The sequence below is a fragment of the Nasonia vitripennis genome, chromosome 4, assembly GCF_009193385.2.
Source record: "Nasonia vitripennis strain AsymCx chromosome 4, Nvit_psr_1.1, whole genome shotgun sequence".
NCBI lineage: Eukaryota > Metazoa > Arthropoda > Insecta > Hymenoptera > Pteromalidae > Nasonia > Nasonia vitripennis.
In genome coordinates this window covers 9,217,028-9,232,770 of record NC_045760.1, presented here as the reverse complement: position 1 = coordinate 9,232,770, position 15,743 = coordinate 9,217,028, and the positions used below count along the sequence as shown (strand labels likewise).

Below are 15,743 nucleotides of genomic sequence, written 5' to 3'. Positions count from 1 at the left end.
ACTGGAATACATACGATAGCTTTGTAACATCATAATGTAAGTATCGGCAAATAGAAAAAGTGGTCGCCAATTTGCAAATTACATTAATTTATAGCTGTGCAGTTATAACGTGTGGGTAACGGCGTGATATCACGATGCTGAAATTCGCATTCGGTGACATCAGGTTGAGGATTGTATTCTAAGCAATTCTTGAGAATCCGCTTTTAAAATATGGATCGAGTACCGAACTGTCGCAATTTTCAAAACGTTCACCATCATCACCTGAGTACCTTTACGAGTCTCTGTATCCAGTTCTGGAATGAGAAATTAAATCCAGCGAAAATTATCGTTCTTGCCTCGTAGAAAAAACGAGCTTTCTCCTGTAAATCACAATTAAAATAATAACGTTCAAAAGCGCGACAAACTGTGGCAGAGGCATTAAGCGCGAATGCGTGCACGCGAAAGTGTGTAATTTCGCGCGATAAACGCATAAACAAAGGAAGAAGAAAAGCAGCGTCAAACACAGGCCCAATTAAAAGCGAGAGAGCAACAAATTGTTACACGTCGAGCAGCACACACAATCACTCCTGAGAGATCGAAATTCTGATGGCGAAGCTATTAATATTGCCAATGAGCTCACACATACGCACACACACACACAGCAGCAGCGCCACATGCATACTTGTGCAAGATTATCATCTATCCAACTTTCCGCGCCGACATCCTGTACATTATCCGAGAGAGCCGCGCACTGTACGTTCACTTCTAGCTGCTCGTTTTTCGCGCGTAGCCGTTCACTTTTTGCCGCTCCGACTCCCGCTCTTTTGTTTATTTATCCATTCTGCAGCCGAGCTGCTGCTTTATATTCGCGGAATCGTTACGACACTCGCACACGCGTGCGTTCGCCGGATGACGCCGAGGCGATGAACATCATTTCGTTTGTTCCTATCGAATGTAATTCAATGGATTGCATTATGCGCCGGAGCCAACGACGCCGATCACTGGTGTACAGGAGAGTTTCCGCGTAGAGATGGCTGTACGATCCTAACCGAATCGGGAATGCAAAGTCATTAGTGCGAGAATAACGCTTCATCATAGTAGCCATACGAATTATTGCCAACAGCTCCCGAACTCCAAGCTATTATCTGTTAACCAGCTTTTCATTTAGCACAATAAGCTCGTCACTCCAACTCGACTCGACCAATTTTCTAATAAGAGAAACAAATTTTCTCGCGCACTGGCGAAATTACTCAAAGTTCCGGGAACCTCGTATCCCATGCACGTCGCGCGGTTGTCCTCCCAATTCATCGCGGAATGCCTTGCATATACGCACGTCTCTCGCGTTACGTGTTTGTGTGCATCATCCCGCGCGCGCGCGGCTGTAACTGCAACGCTCTACTTAACCGTAAGAGACGGTGTTACGCAGGCGCCTCTCGTCTCGTGCGCTGTCTTGTTACACACGCTCTCCTTTGTCGTCGCGCGCTGGTCGAGTAAAATTATACCTGATGCACTGCGCGAGTATGGGACAATGTGTTGTGCACACGTACTCCCGCGCATCGCTTTCCGAATGGGTATCGCGGAGACTGCGGGTGTAAGAGCGCGACAAATGGCGAAACGTTGTCGCAAGTTGTGTACGGGTGGGTTTTGAAAATTTGTGAGTTCGTTGCAGTCGCTGACTGTAAAATCGAGTATCGCATAGGTTAATTTCAGAGACGCCTTTTACACTCGGGAACATAACTGCAGCGGCTATAGCTGTAATCTTATCGCTGAAAAGTTGTTTCCTGTTTTAAAAGAAACAAAGTCACGATGGTAATGAATTCATGACATAATAGCACGAGTATGTTCAAGCCTTGCAAACAGCATTAAAAAATGTATATCATACCTTAGCGTACTGAAACTGGCGAGTATTATATTTAATGATTGAATCAACAACGTCAGCTCGGCGAAGACAATGTAGTAGCGTTCGAAACAGTTCTGGCTATACGCGTCGTACATGAAACGGACGTATCGATTATTTGCCGTGCAATTTTCGAGCGATGTTCAGCCGTCATCATCGGCGCAACTCCTTCGGCACACGAAACTTCGCACATATGCACGTGCGCGCGCGCGCACAACAGCGTTTACGTGTTTAAACTGTGCGCCGGGCAAACGCGAGATAGCATCGGTGTATACTCTTCGTTTTCGCTCGAATGGGTCTACGCAGACGCTGTTTCTTGCGTCCGGTTTACTGCCAGCTGTTTATTGATTCTTCGCTATTTAGGCACGATCGGAAAAAGGCCTGTTTTTTTCTTTTAATTCTGCTATTATTATTATTTTGCGCTGAAAATGCCAATCGAAACAAGTTCTAAATCCATTTCCATGTACGTTCCAAGCAAAACCATCAAATAAGCGCTCGATTATAAGGCGATCACATAAAAACGACAAGTATATCCGAAAATTTATCACCGACAAAGTCGTCAATGCGCCAGCTTAACGACGATCTAATTGCACTTCCAGAGCACCACAGCTCTCGCGCTTTCCTGGGATTCTTCCACTCTTCCTTTTTCCCCCCTTTCCATTTGCGGGGGTTCGCTTAATGCCAGCGCGTAAATTTCGTTTGTTTCTTGACCTCTTTGAAATCTCATCAGCCGCTCGCGTAAACAGCTCTCGTAGCACGCGCGATTCATATTTTCTTCGTCATTTTTTATTTCATTTTTTTCGCCCTGCTCACATGTAGTCGCGTTCCTCTCGGAGAAACGGTACTTAGCGACCAGATGTGTTTATTATGCTCCGGTAAATTTGGACACTATCAGATTTATTTTGTATTAAATTGCGTAAATGCTTATCAACACTCGTAAATAACATTTCAAATCGTTATTTACTGGTCGTTTTTCTATGTTATATTGGTATTGTGCACGTCGTTAAACTTTTAATCGCTTCGCTGTTTTTATTTTTATTTATATTTTATTGCTGTTTTTATTGTTATGCTTGCATACAGCCAAAGTCACGCGCACATCGTATGTAAACTAATGATAAAAGTTTTTTCTTCGATATCAATACTTTTTTCTTTTTTAAAATTTTTATTTATCCGACTTTCAGTGGAATTCGCACATTTGGCACAAAACTGTCACGATCGAAGAGAGCGATAATTTATACTCGAGAAAAAATTCGATATGACTAATGAAGTAAACAACGCATCTTCGCGTCGAGTTTGAGTGCAAACAGAGAGGCCAGATTATTAATTACATCTCCCTCACTCGTAGAGGAGGAGCGAGCGCTTCGCAAGCATTTTTTTGCAAACAGCAAGCCTCGTTATCACTGCCTACACAGCCAAAATTAATTGATTTCGCTGCAAAAATATCTCGTTAAAATCGCAGGCAACGTGCGCGTACTCTCGACGCGTTTTTAATCATCGCCGGCGGAGGTGTTGAGAAAAAAATCAAGAACAAAAAACTCGGAACAGCCAGCCGAGAGACTCTGCGTATCTCAGTGTCAAGAAGATTAGGAGTTGACGCATTATTGATAATTATAATACACAAGAGGGAGAACGAAACACGGAAACACAGAGCTGCGTTGCCGGTAAGTGGTCGTCGTCGTGCCTTATCTTATTCCACTTTTGCTCTCTCGCTCGCAGCTAATTGCGGTTAGCGGCGCACACGTGACTCATTCGAATTTACAGCGTACGCGCGAGCTTACCGCCGCGCCGTTCTATTAATACGCAGCAGCGAGAGAGAGAGCAGGGAGGGGGGCAATTTTTCAGCGAAAATAAATAAAAACAGTGTGTGGTAGGAAGCGGCGACAATAAAAAGATTGCGCGAGTTCATTTTCGAGAAGGGACGATAATTCTCGGCCGATTTATCATATTGGGCTGCTTCTGCTGCTTGAAGGGAAATTACGTGTTAAGAATTAGTTGCTTTCTAGAAACAGCTGTAGTATCCTTGCGCTTTGCGCCACATTAAAATTGTTTTTGTATTATGTGGTCATTATATTTTTAATTTGAAACGAAAGTGTTATCAATGTAGAGAGTGATGAAAGCTACCTAAGACATCTCTGTAAATTCATTCCAACAGCAAATCAGCCATGAGGATTTTCCCGAAACAATAAAGTATTATTTATACGACAAGCTCGAAACGCGAAGTAGAATATAGAGTTATATCGCATCGTAAACGTCGCCGGTGCGTGCATGCAGCTCGTCGATGAAACACCCGCGTGACTTTCTCTCTTCCCTTTCTCACGTCCATTCGCCACACAGCGGAGCTGAAATCGCAACGGTCCTCTCTCGTGTAAATAGCCGGGCGAGCTCGCTGGGAATTTCAATTAATTGGAAATTTCTACATTTATATTGCAATTAGCGAAACAATAATTCCTCAATTAATAATGCCACTCGGCGACAACAAACCACGCCGCTTTGGCCTGCGCGTGGGTGTACACGAGCGGCGTCGATGCGACGTCAAATATTTATCGGGGATTCACACAATAAAAGCCGCCGCCGGCGCTCGCTCAGCCTCGGGTATTTGGCGAATATCGTCACGCCGTGCACTGCATGCGCTTATGGAGTAATGAGATATATCGCTCGGATTCATTGTGATGCTATGGTGACGGGATTTCGGAGTGATGCGTCCTGCGTTCGCGTGTACTGCGTACGCGTGTATTGTATCGGTATTCGATGATTCGAATGGGTATAAAAATTTACTGACGTGGGTGGATTCGATTTGTCATTTTTTTTTAAATTCGGTTCTGTAAAATTTTGATTCGAACTTTACTGTTCCACAGAAATGGGTTCGAGCAGACGAATTTCGTATCGATTTTAGATAATCGCCGTTAATTGGTCACACTTATTAACATTATCAGTGCGATGCGCGATAAAGTGAACGACGCGCGTTGTGCTACTAATCGATCAATTCAGATGCGAGATATAAAATATTATAAAAAATAAAAACACCAACAATCCGTGAAATATTTTGTTTACTCGCGACAGATTACCAATTGACCGCATCGCGGCAGTTTCTAAAATAAAACGTTATCGCCGTCGTCACCGCAGCTATATTCAATTCCACGGCACAATTCGAGTGACCGCCATATAAAAACTTACACGAAACGCATCAAAATTCAAAGTTCACACCCCTATATTCTAAATCTAATCTAAAAATTCATGCGCGCACCCCTCGACCGCTGCCATACATACACCGAAGCGCGACGGTCAGACCGAATCTTGCGAGAAGACGAAGGACAGAAGCAGCGAACGCGTGAGGGTCCGCAGATAAGGTAATCCCGGCCGAAAATTCCATCGAGCAGTCGGCCACTTTCAAATGCGCGCTCGCGACTCGCGCGAGAAAACAATAAACACCCGGGTATAGAGGATAAGGTTTGAAACCGTCTCGAGAGTGAGATGAGCTGTTCGTATTTATTGGTTGGATTATCAAAGGCAGTGTTTTTATTCTCTAACTCTTGCATTAACTTAAACGAGACCAGGTTTTAAACACCGAAATCGAGCTCGGAAAGCAGCCCCTGAAACTTTAAACAAGCAGCGCCACTAAATACGCGGATCCTTCCGAAAAAGAAGCCCGCTGCACACATAAGTAAAGTTCAGCGCTCGAGGAGAACTCCTTACGTATGCACATCGATCCGCTCTCCCCCTCCTGTTCCTTACACACAGCTCCTCTTGAAAATTTCCTCGGCGCATATAGACGCCGCGCCGCCGCCGCGATTGATTCGAGTCGCGCCGAGTTTGCACGGGCTACTTATCGAACTTGAAACAGGCATTAGGCTGCCCCTCTTTCAGCGGCGAATCGCTGTTATTAAGAACTTCATTTGGAGAGCTACTGCCGCACCTTGTTGTACCCCCTCCCTTTTCTTTTTTTGAAGTTAGGCGCGGCTCTTTTTTTCCCCGTTCTTTTTGCGCTCTGTTTTTAGTTCTTGTTCTTGTTCTTCAACGTTATTTCCGCTGCTTTCTTTTGCCCGCTCGATGTTATACCGGGAATATAAACTCTCTGCAGTGGCGTTCGATTATATTTATTTAACGCTAACTCCTGACCGCTGCTCCGAGCGGTCCAAGTGCGCCCGCTGGATTGAGGTTGATTTGAAGTTTAATGGAGTGCCTGTTGGGCGGGGGAAATGTTTTTTTTTTTTTTTCGTTATAGGGTAATCGAATTGAAAAGCCGATTGTTGTTCTTTTACAGCAGTTTATTGTATTGTGCGCACTTTCGCGGAAGTTTGACGTCGGTATCTTGATGAGTGGGCTACCGTGGTTCGTTTAATTTATAGCGAGCTTTTGAATTCCGGGACAATCTCAACTCTTGCAGTTGAATCAAAGCTCTTTTCAATTAAATTTTTATTAGAACAGATTCCTGCCAAAACTGAAGATTCATGTCCCAGCTTAAAGGGACTATGCCGAAGCTCATGTCGAGAATCCCTTTAGACCCGATCCCACCTCTCGTTCCCCAACGCTCTCTCCCCATCGAGTATCAGCGTCGTCGGCACGCAGTCATTTCGCTCGAGCTTCCGCGATACACACACTCACGCACGAAAGCCGGTCAAGTGCGAACTGGGGGGGGGGGGGGGGGGAGAGAAAGAGACGAAGGAGGAAGAGGTTTAGCGTTTTTACGCTCGCGTTCCGTTCCGGACGTTTTCGGATGTGGCGTGGAGTCATTCCGATCCGAGATTGCCTAAGTGAGTTTAAGGATTTTCGCAAGGTAATTTATATTTTTAATTCACTACTTAAATACAAAAATTACTCTAAGGCTGGTCGAGCTTTGAATGAATGACGAGCGTTTATACTTCTGCTTATTTGGCTTATGTCGGTGGATCATCCAAGCCATAATTTCGTAATATGCTCAAGCAGATGATGCACAAACTCGATAAAGTTAATCGAGTAACGAAAATTACGAGATTGCATCTTAAGCGCACGAAATTCAATGGTCTGCCAGCTGAACGAATTCCTTGCGATTATTCACATAACTGACACTGATGGGCGAGGAATATTGTATTAAGAGTTTTAAGAGAGCATGCAGTACCTCATCAACGAGCGCGAAATTCGTTTTCGTATATGCTGTTCCGTGTCTCCGGCGTAACGTGAAAATTAGAAACAAAGAGTTGAAGGCAAAATTTAGGAAGAAAATTCGGCAGCGAGTTTTAAACTGCGGCAGAAGTTGTTTTGGCGGGCAAAAACGAAAGAAGCCGAGATTCGGAAGAAAAGCGAAAGGGTAGAAAACAGGAAGTCGGCAGATTGATTGACGCCTACCTATACTGGCGCTCGCCCCCCTCGAACTTTCTTCATTACGGCCAGTATGCGGTAATTTACGCTTTTCGGTGTGCGCTTCCGATTTCGAGCCGTTGTTATCATCATCGTCATTTTTATTTTTATTGTTCACGTCACAGAAAATCATCGCGATCGAGAAATCAGGTGGCACGGGTAGTATAATTCAGCGTCGAAATGTACAGCAAAACTTATCCGCGTATCAGCGGCTTCGATTCCACTGCTAAGCAGCGTAAAGAACAAGTTTGCGCTACGAGTACTCCTTCCATTTTCCACTCGCGATTCTCGCACGTCGCGGGACACGCAGTGGGCGAACGAGTTAAATCGTCCCGGCCTTTATTGCCGTCTTAAAGCAGTTAAGTTAATCCGAATGTCGCGCAGCAGCAGCGGCGACGCTGTACGCAGAGTTCGAAGAGAGAGAGAGAGAGAGAGAGAGAGAGAGAGAGAGAGAGAGAGAGAGAGAGAGAGAGCAGAGGAAGGAGCGGGAAATCGGATCGCTTTTTGGTGTATTTCGCCGAGAGACAAAAACATTAACATAAATCAGGAAGAAGCCCGCGGGGTGAGAAAACGGCAATGAGCCGCTGCGCTCCTGCCTTATCGTTTTCTCGCGTTCTCTGCTCCGCCAGCCCCGCGAAACTCTCTCGGATGTTTATTCGATTCACTTTGGTCTGGCGCTCGCTTCCCTTGCGTTTCTCTCTCTCTCTCTCCCTCTCTCTCTCTCTCTCTCTCTATCTCTCTCTCTCTCTCTCTCGCTCTTATTATTCTCCTTCCCTCGATCCCTCTCTTCCTCTCTTTCTCGCCGCTATTTGTTTTCTCGCTTGCTTCCTCATCTCCTTCCCGCTCTCTTTTTGTTCTCTCCCTATTTTTCCTTTCTGCTCAAAGTTCCCCGTTCCTTTTGCCTCTCTGCGGGCGTCCTATACTCGGTAATTAGTACGCTCGAAAATTTGCGAGACTGCGAAACTGATGCCGACGTATTTCTCATTTTTCTGCGCAGCTACACTCATCTCCCCACTCCCTCTCCAGCAGGGGGTAGTCGAGCTTGTTTTGTCCGAGAGAGAGAGAGCTTTAAGTTTTCTGGTGCTCGTTTGCGCAAAAACAATTAAGTCTTTAGTGTAATGAGACGATACTGCTTTCCTCGCCGGCTTGTTAATCGCGCGTTTTTGTCCCGTTTGATGGATGGGGGCCAGAGAGCGCTCATCGCCGTTTTTTCTCGCAGTTTGCAGAATACCGCAGCGAGAATAACTGAGCTCGAATAAAAGCTGAATCGGCCCAAAGAAGCAAGGGGAAAGAAATCAAAGCAAAAGTCAACGCGCGCACATATCGGCGTCGAAGTCGCAAGTGCCACTTACTCTCTCCCTCGATCTGCGCTGTCTCACCCCCTTGCAAGGGCTCGCGCCAATCTTCCACTTTTCCCGCCTGCACCCGCACCCTCGGCTCGACTCGCCGCAGCAACTCTTTCGCTTTTAGCGGGAATCGAGGATGAATCGGCGCGCAATAAATAATGCATCCCGTGTTTGCAGCCGGTAAAAGGGTCCAGCCTTAAATGGACTCTGGCGGGGCGCGCGGGGGAGGCAGAGCTAAATTTTAGAGCGACTTCGGACGTCGGACTTCCGAGAGAGTAGCCCTTCCCGAGAAAGTCGAGTGGCGCCCTCGTGTGTGCGCCGTATGTGTGTGTCTCTCTCTCTCTCTCTCTCTCTCTCTCTCTCTCTTTCTCTCTCTCTCACTACGGACCGTTGATTGACGAAACGGAATAGCAGTCGGGCTTTCGCCGAGAGCTGTTCAACTTTTTATACGCCGTCTCGCGGAGAGATCGGAGGAAGAAGGAGCGACGAAATTAAGTGGCGATCGAGATGTGCCATACGCGGGCCGCCAGCGGACCTTCGTCACTTGATGAGCGATTATCGGGTCCTTTGTCTCGGGCACTGAAGGAACTGATTTATGTAAGAAGCGCCGACGGTATGTATAAGAGCTTAAGCGTGTTCATTTGGAGGAGAGGTCAATTCGTTACGGTGATCGAAGGGATGTAACCCTGCGACTTTGTGGCTTATAATTATAATTCTTGAATAAATTATACGAATTCGAAACGATTCGCTCCAAGTCGCCTTATATATAATCGCTTTATCGCGTTTTCACAATATTATACATCCGAGTATTCTTACTCGGCGTAATTCGCTTGCCAACTTTGTGCGCGAATCCTCGAAATGGCTCGGTTCCTATTATCGGCGAGGTAACAAACAATTTAACAATAAAGAAAGCAAATGAAAAACGTTAGCTCCGACTGGCTTGGCTTCAACGGAGTTTGCCGACAATGCGGGATCGGATGAATGGAAATGCGTAACAAGACGCACAAGAGCGGAAGAATAATGAGAGGTTACGAAATTTATCGAGACGAAAGAGTTACGTACATTGCTTCGAATACATTCGTGGTCGCTATAATGTAAAAAAATGCGATAATTATGTTCGTACACTTTTGTACTATAAATTTTGTATAGAAAGCTGGGATCGTCAAAGTTGGCGAAGGATAATGGCTCACATTGTCTGCGAGTTTAACGGGCAGATCACCAGCGTCTGCCAATTATAGACAATCGCGCGCGCGTGCACTTCATAAGATGATTTTCGTTTGTTTCGAAACTGCCCTGCGCTTCGTCGCTTTACGGCGCTTTTCAATGGGCTGTATACCCTGCGTATTCCCTTTCTTCTTCTGCATAACGGTTTTACAGTGGGTACGACTAAAAGGCTTGTGTGCCGCTCGCTGATATCAATGAAGAAGTTCGAAGTATTCCGATACTGAGAGCACATGAAATAAACATTTTTTTTTCGACAACCGTTAACTAATCGTATGGATAATAATAACCGTTATCGAGCGACGTTCAAAGAAAATGAGTCAATTTTTTTTTAAAGAAGTGTTTCGTATAGAGCGGAAAAAGTAAGGCGATACTCTGTCATTATCCTCAATTACGTTTCTTACAGCCGCGCACTTGTCTCCCTGTTTTTATTGCTTTCACACTGTTCGGCGGCAAACGGAGCTGCAATTTACGACGTAAATAATGCAGGTATACAATCGATGTGCAATTGCCCGGAATTTACGAGGAAATCAATGGCAGTTTAAAGAAATTTAGTTTTACAAACTTACCCCTCACCATTCATGGACGATCAAAGAGTTATCTCTGCGATATCGCGTGGTTGATCAAGGAAACGAGCTTACCTGAAAGCAAACAATATTTCTTCGTTAAAAAACGTTTGATACACGAGATATTTCTATTGCTTGTTATAAATAGTCTACGTTAAAATTGTGAGTGTACAAGCAAATCTCGCGAATGAATCGCCGCCGCTAAGAAATAGAAGAGGGTGGCCATCAATCACCAATGATCGATAAGCGCTCGCGCGCATATTAATTGATAGAGAGCTTGGGGTCGCGCTTACTCACACACTTTTGGCGCCCAACGCGCAAGATAAAGCTGTGGGAGAGAAACTTTCTTATTAACGCGATCAATCAAAGCCCGTACGCTCTGAATTCGAAAGATTTTTTAAATCAAGCTTACGCTACCGCGAGCATTTCAAAATTAATCCTCGACACCCGTAACCACAGTCGTGAAAGAATCGTGGTAAAAGCTCTCAACAAAAAAGCGAAGCTTTCACGAGAGTATAAACTACACCTCAACAGCTCATTATTGCTCCACTACAGCTCGCACCTCTTTCGCCTTCCTCGAGAGAAAGAGAGGGCCGGAGAAAGGAATGAATGGCAGCAGGCCGGACAAAAACGCGCGAACGAGAGACGTCCCGTGGCACATTGTCCGAAACAAAACGCCGGCTAATCTGCAGCGCCGAATGGAGTCAACGTGCTTGTCTCGTCCCGAGAGCGCGCAACAATGCGTCAAGCGAGATGATACTCCTCGGAGACAGAGGGCTGGGGGATATACTAGACAATTAGGTGCGGGAATATGAAAAGCGAGATTTCTTGGGTTTATGTGGTTGCGTGCATTGTTGTGCTACGATTCGCGTGTTTTTTCTTTGTTGGTCACATTTCGATTAAATTAAAGTGATTTTTATGTGAATAATTTTGATTCGTATGTTTACAGGATTGGATCATGGGAAGCGGCTACGTGTTGGCGAAGATCCTGATTCTTTTCCAGGTGCTTTACGAAACTTCAGTCTTCGATCACAATTCGCTTACTTTTGTAAGTGGGTTCGGAGGGATCCCTGAGGTAGTAAAGCATTTTGGAAGATTTCGATCAGGATTCGAGTCAGCTGAGATAGTTCGCAGACGGAAATTCATTGCAACAATTGAGTGAATACTTTTGCCCATTCTGTGTGTTTTGATACGTTTACAATTTTATAATACCTATAACGATTTCGCAATGAATAACCAAGCGATTCCTATTTGCGTAAGCGATTCACATATGATAATTATAAGCACGTTTATCCATATCACTCAGAATTTCGATGCATCCTTACGTAGTAATCAGGTATACTCAACCCATACGCTATTCTCATCGCACAAAAGTACTTCAAAATTTATATAATAATAATTGTAATCAAGAAACTTTCAAGTCGTTGTCGAACACAATAAAACTGCTGCAATATCCACCCACCGGAAGACACAAAGGCTCGCAGAGTCATTGAGCTCGTCGACGTACATGTATCCAATCGGAGAAAATAATTACGATCGGCCGGTCCACGTATGTATCTCTTTAATAAAGCACGACGAGACCCTCGCGCACTTCACGCGTTCGCGGTTCGGCGCTCGCGCACAAAATCCTAGCCGTCATTATTCTCTCTCTCTCTCTCTCTCTCTCTCTCTCTCTCTCTCTCTCTCTCTCTCTCTCTCTGTGCGACTCTTGGGAGCATGTACAGTTGTTATTATACAAGGGAGGCCTCGACGCCGCGAGAAAAGAATGAAGCCTTAGCGATTGATAACGAGTGATATATCTTCTATAAATTAACGAACGACGCGAGGGCACGTTTTCGAGTATGTGTGCGAGAATCCTAGTGTTTCTTTTTTTTGCGGATGCGAAGAAATGTAAAACGCTCGTAAATTTAAGATACGACGCGAGTATTTTTTTTTTTTTTTTTTGAGAGAGAGAGAGATGAAAGGGTATTCGTATATAGATGAACATGATTATAAAAAGAAGTTAAATGGGAAAGTGCATACGTGGAATTGAGAGGGAAGCGATTATTGTAAAAGCTCGAGTGGGTGTGGCGATCGGAGAATTCTTCTGTGTCCGATTCTCGTATAATGAAGGCTCGATCGCGTACAATCATTAAATATGTACGAGGCTTGCTTTATTCTTGTAGTATTTCGAACTATAGTCGCGATGTGTGCATTATAAGGGGAGTCGTATATCAATTGATATATTAAGTTTCAGTTTTCTTTTCAGGATGCTCGAGCTATCTACTGTAAATGTGGATGATCAAGTATTAACGACAGCATGTGTGTTATTTGACGTGCTTCATTAAGGACTTTCAATATTTGAGGTCTATTCTCGTAAGCTAATTTTGTTCGGTAATCATAAATACGTATAAGGGGTATAAGACATTCCAATGAATACGAAATGTGGTTATTTCGATGTAATGTCGATACTCCTTAGCTGAAATTATTATGAATTTCTCGTCAAATAATTCTACGAAACGATCCGATCAATCACGGTATTACATATATCACAAGACTTATATAATTAATATTAAAGATTATTGTTATTTTGGATTTCGTTGAATAATGTCGGCAAGAATGAGACGATAATTCGTCGCGAAATATACTGTCGTCTGTCACGCACATGATACTCGCGAAGAAACTACTCGTGGAAACGTGGACAGAGACGATCGACCAACGCGAAACAGCCATCGAAACTATCGGCCAAGGTTTGTCATTGTTTCTCAACATTCGATTTCTGAACTTGCGGTACGTGCTTTAGTGACCTGTTTGTATGGGTGCAACATCACTTGGACTTGGACTCGCGCGCGGTCTGTCTTGTACTTTAGGATGCATCGAATTTCCTTCGATTGCGCTGAAATGTACGTCAATATAAATCACACAGATAAATTATGTGGACTTTAGAATCAATGTACGAAGAAAATTGATAGCCACAGCCGAGAGAAATCACATTCACGTTGATCCCGGTGATAAAAAGCTTCGAATAATCATGCAATAACTTCCAAGTAGCGAAACAATAACCCATAAACAGATCCCTTGTATATATGAAATTCGGCTCATCGATATGATCCTCCCCCCATACCTCCGTCCATTCAAAAAACTGCTCGGTGAAATAAGGCGCCCCGGCAAAACACTCTAACGCCATTATGGGGAAATATAAGTCACAACAAAATATCGGCAGAGGGCCGTCGAGTGTGACGTTATTTTTTGCACGAGCAGCGTGTAAGGGCTCCCCAATCGGAGCGTGACAAATGCCCGATCGCTAGAGTATAAAAATGGGGAGTAGAGGACGATGGAGAAAGAGAGAAAGCGAGAGAGAGAGAGGGAGTAATTTATGGACGATGGCGAGCTTTTCCTTTTCTGCGCGCTTTCTTCTCTATGATTTTTTTCCTGCTTTATTTTCCTTTGAAACTCGCATTTTTACCTTGGCTGTGCTATACATAGGGAGAGGGAGAGAGAGAGAGAGAGAGAGAGAGAGAGAGAGAGAGAGAGAGAGAGAGAGAGAGAGAGTGAGAGAGAGAGAGAGAGAGAAGTGCGCGGGACCGATCGAGAGGAAAAAGTGACCTTTGCCTTCGAGCTGTTCTTTTTATTAAACGATACGCCTGGTGCTAGCAAACGGCTCTGATTTGTGCGGAGGGTATTTCTTTTTATTTTCTGGAAAATTTGGCCGTTTCGCACGAACATTTGGTTTCGTACTATCTGGCATCGATTTTTAAAAGCTGTCAGCACTGACGTCACCTGCGCACTTCACAATCAAGGAAAAAAACTCCGAAACAACACGATCTATAAAGTACTGCAGTATAAGAGCTCGGCCCGTTTCACGAACGCGTTACGGTAATATCTCCGGCTTCAAACAAAACCTAAAAAAGCTCGCGAACACGCAGGCGCGCGCAGTTCAAAGCTCATTCGGAGCTTTTCGACGCGGAATTTCACCGGCACAACGGGCCATTCTGGCCGTTACCGCGTTCTATTCTCGAGTCGCGCCGGTTCGCGACTATTAATACGCGGCCGCGGCCAGGACACTCGGCCGGTCTTTTTGGCCCCGGTAATGCGCTCCTCCGTTTTCATCAATGGCGCATTCACGCTCGAGAGAAAGGGGGGAGGGGAGAGAGGCTTCTCACGAATTTATCAACGGGCGGCGCGACAAGAGAGACTCGGCGCGAGCGAGGAGAATGATTTCTTCATTGCGAGGCGTTATGGGTCACGCAAAAGAATTTATGTATCTAATTTCAGGTAGTGGTCGTTCAAATGCGTAGTTCACTTGACACGTTCAAACGTGCAAGTTCACTGAAGCGAGCGAGCGCCAGATTCAAATTTAGCAAAATAACGCTCGCAAACTCGTGAATCGCATCGAAAGGTCGTTCTTCGCAATTGGGAATAAAGCGCGCATCCGTCATTCGCTAGCTGTTTTCTAGGAGAGCCAGCGCTGCTGCCGTATCTGGCTACGCCGCTCGAATGAAAAACAGGCTACTTCACAATATCACGCCGTCTATTTTGTAATAGAAACAACGGAAGAGCCTAATTCGCGAGCGCGAGAGAGGCTTGTGCACACGTCTACGCATATGCACTCTCTCGCCTACCTCTACCCTAATTATACCTAGTGCAAGAGCTACTACCGTATGTGCGCTCTCGTGGCGATAAGTGATTTACATGTATACGGCTGAGAGCAAGAGATAGATAGAGAGAGAGAGAGAGAGAGAGAGAGAGAGAGAGAGAGAGAGAGAGAGAGAGAGAGAGAGAGAGAGAAGGAGATGGATTTACCGCTTCGCTGATTTGAATTTTGACGCTCGACTCATCGAAGTATACGAACCAATCTCTCGTACTTTAATTACTTCGGACCGTGAACTTCGTTTAGAATAATTAACACGTAACAGCTTCATCTCTAAGGAACATCTAAATTACAAGCCCACGAACCTTAAATCATCACCGCAGCCTCATCGTTTCCCGAAAAACGAAGAAGTCGTTATCATTTACTTCAGCATTCCAAAAGACTCGCACAGCGTTTCCTCCACCCGTCTTCTAATAATTTTCCCGCACAAACTTGCCGCCGTCTCTTCGAGCAGAAGATTCGTCACTCTCGCGCAAGCTCCACTTGCGATTCGCGGTATATAACGCGCGTCGAGCCGAGGCTCTGGCCCTCGAAATAGGTCAGTCGGCAGCGGCCGAATATATCGTTTTCCAGGGCCTAAAATCTCGTCGTCGCGCTGCTCCTTTTGCCTTTATTCGCGTGCCCGCTTTCTCTCTCTATCCCCGTGTGTGTGTGTGTGTGTGTGTATCAATTTATCTTAATTACTTTGTCTCATTTACGACTGTTCGCGAGCAGTATTTCGGGGCGGCTTGTATCATTCCGGCGGGGCAATCTATTAGCGTTGATTGTAC

At 45.1% G+C, this 15,743-nt stretch overlaps 2 protein-coding genes across 9 annotated transcripts in view; one reads left to right on the top strand and one right to left on the bottom strand.

The window, feature by feature from the left end:
* The window catches only part of LOC100678173, a 222,750-nt gene that overhangs the window by 3,119 nt on the left and 203,888 nt on the right, over positions 1-15,743 (top strand). For 3 of the 7 annotated variants that reach the window (XM_031929107.1, XM_032599186.1, XM_031929109.2), the window contains exon 2: positions 11,293-11,501. The exons of the other annotated variants lie outside the window; for them this stretch is intronic. The gene's annotated coding sequence lies outside the window, so the exon portion shown is untranslated. The remainder of the gene's footprint in view (positions 1-11,292; positions 11,502-15,743) is intronic. 7 annotated transcript variants of the gene reach the window in all.
* LOC100115252 (forkhead box protein P1) overlaps positions 1-15,743 on the bottom strand; it is a 221,518-nt gene that overhangs the window by 195,460 nt on the left and 10,315 nt on the right. The window contains exon 2 of one of the 2 annotated variants that reach the window (XM_031929092.2): positions 10,347-10,418. The exons of the other annotated variant lie outside the window; for it this stretch is intronic. The gene's annotated coding sequence lies outside the window, so the exon portion shown is untranslated. The remainder of the gene's footprint in view (positions 1-10,346; positions 10,419-15,743) is intronic. 2 annotated transcript variants of the gene reach the window in all.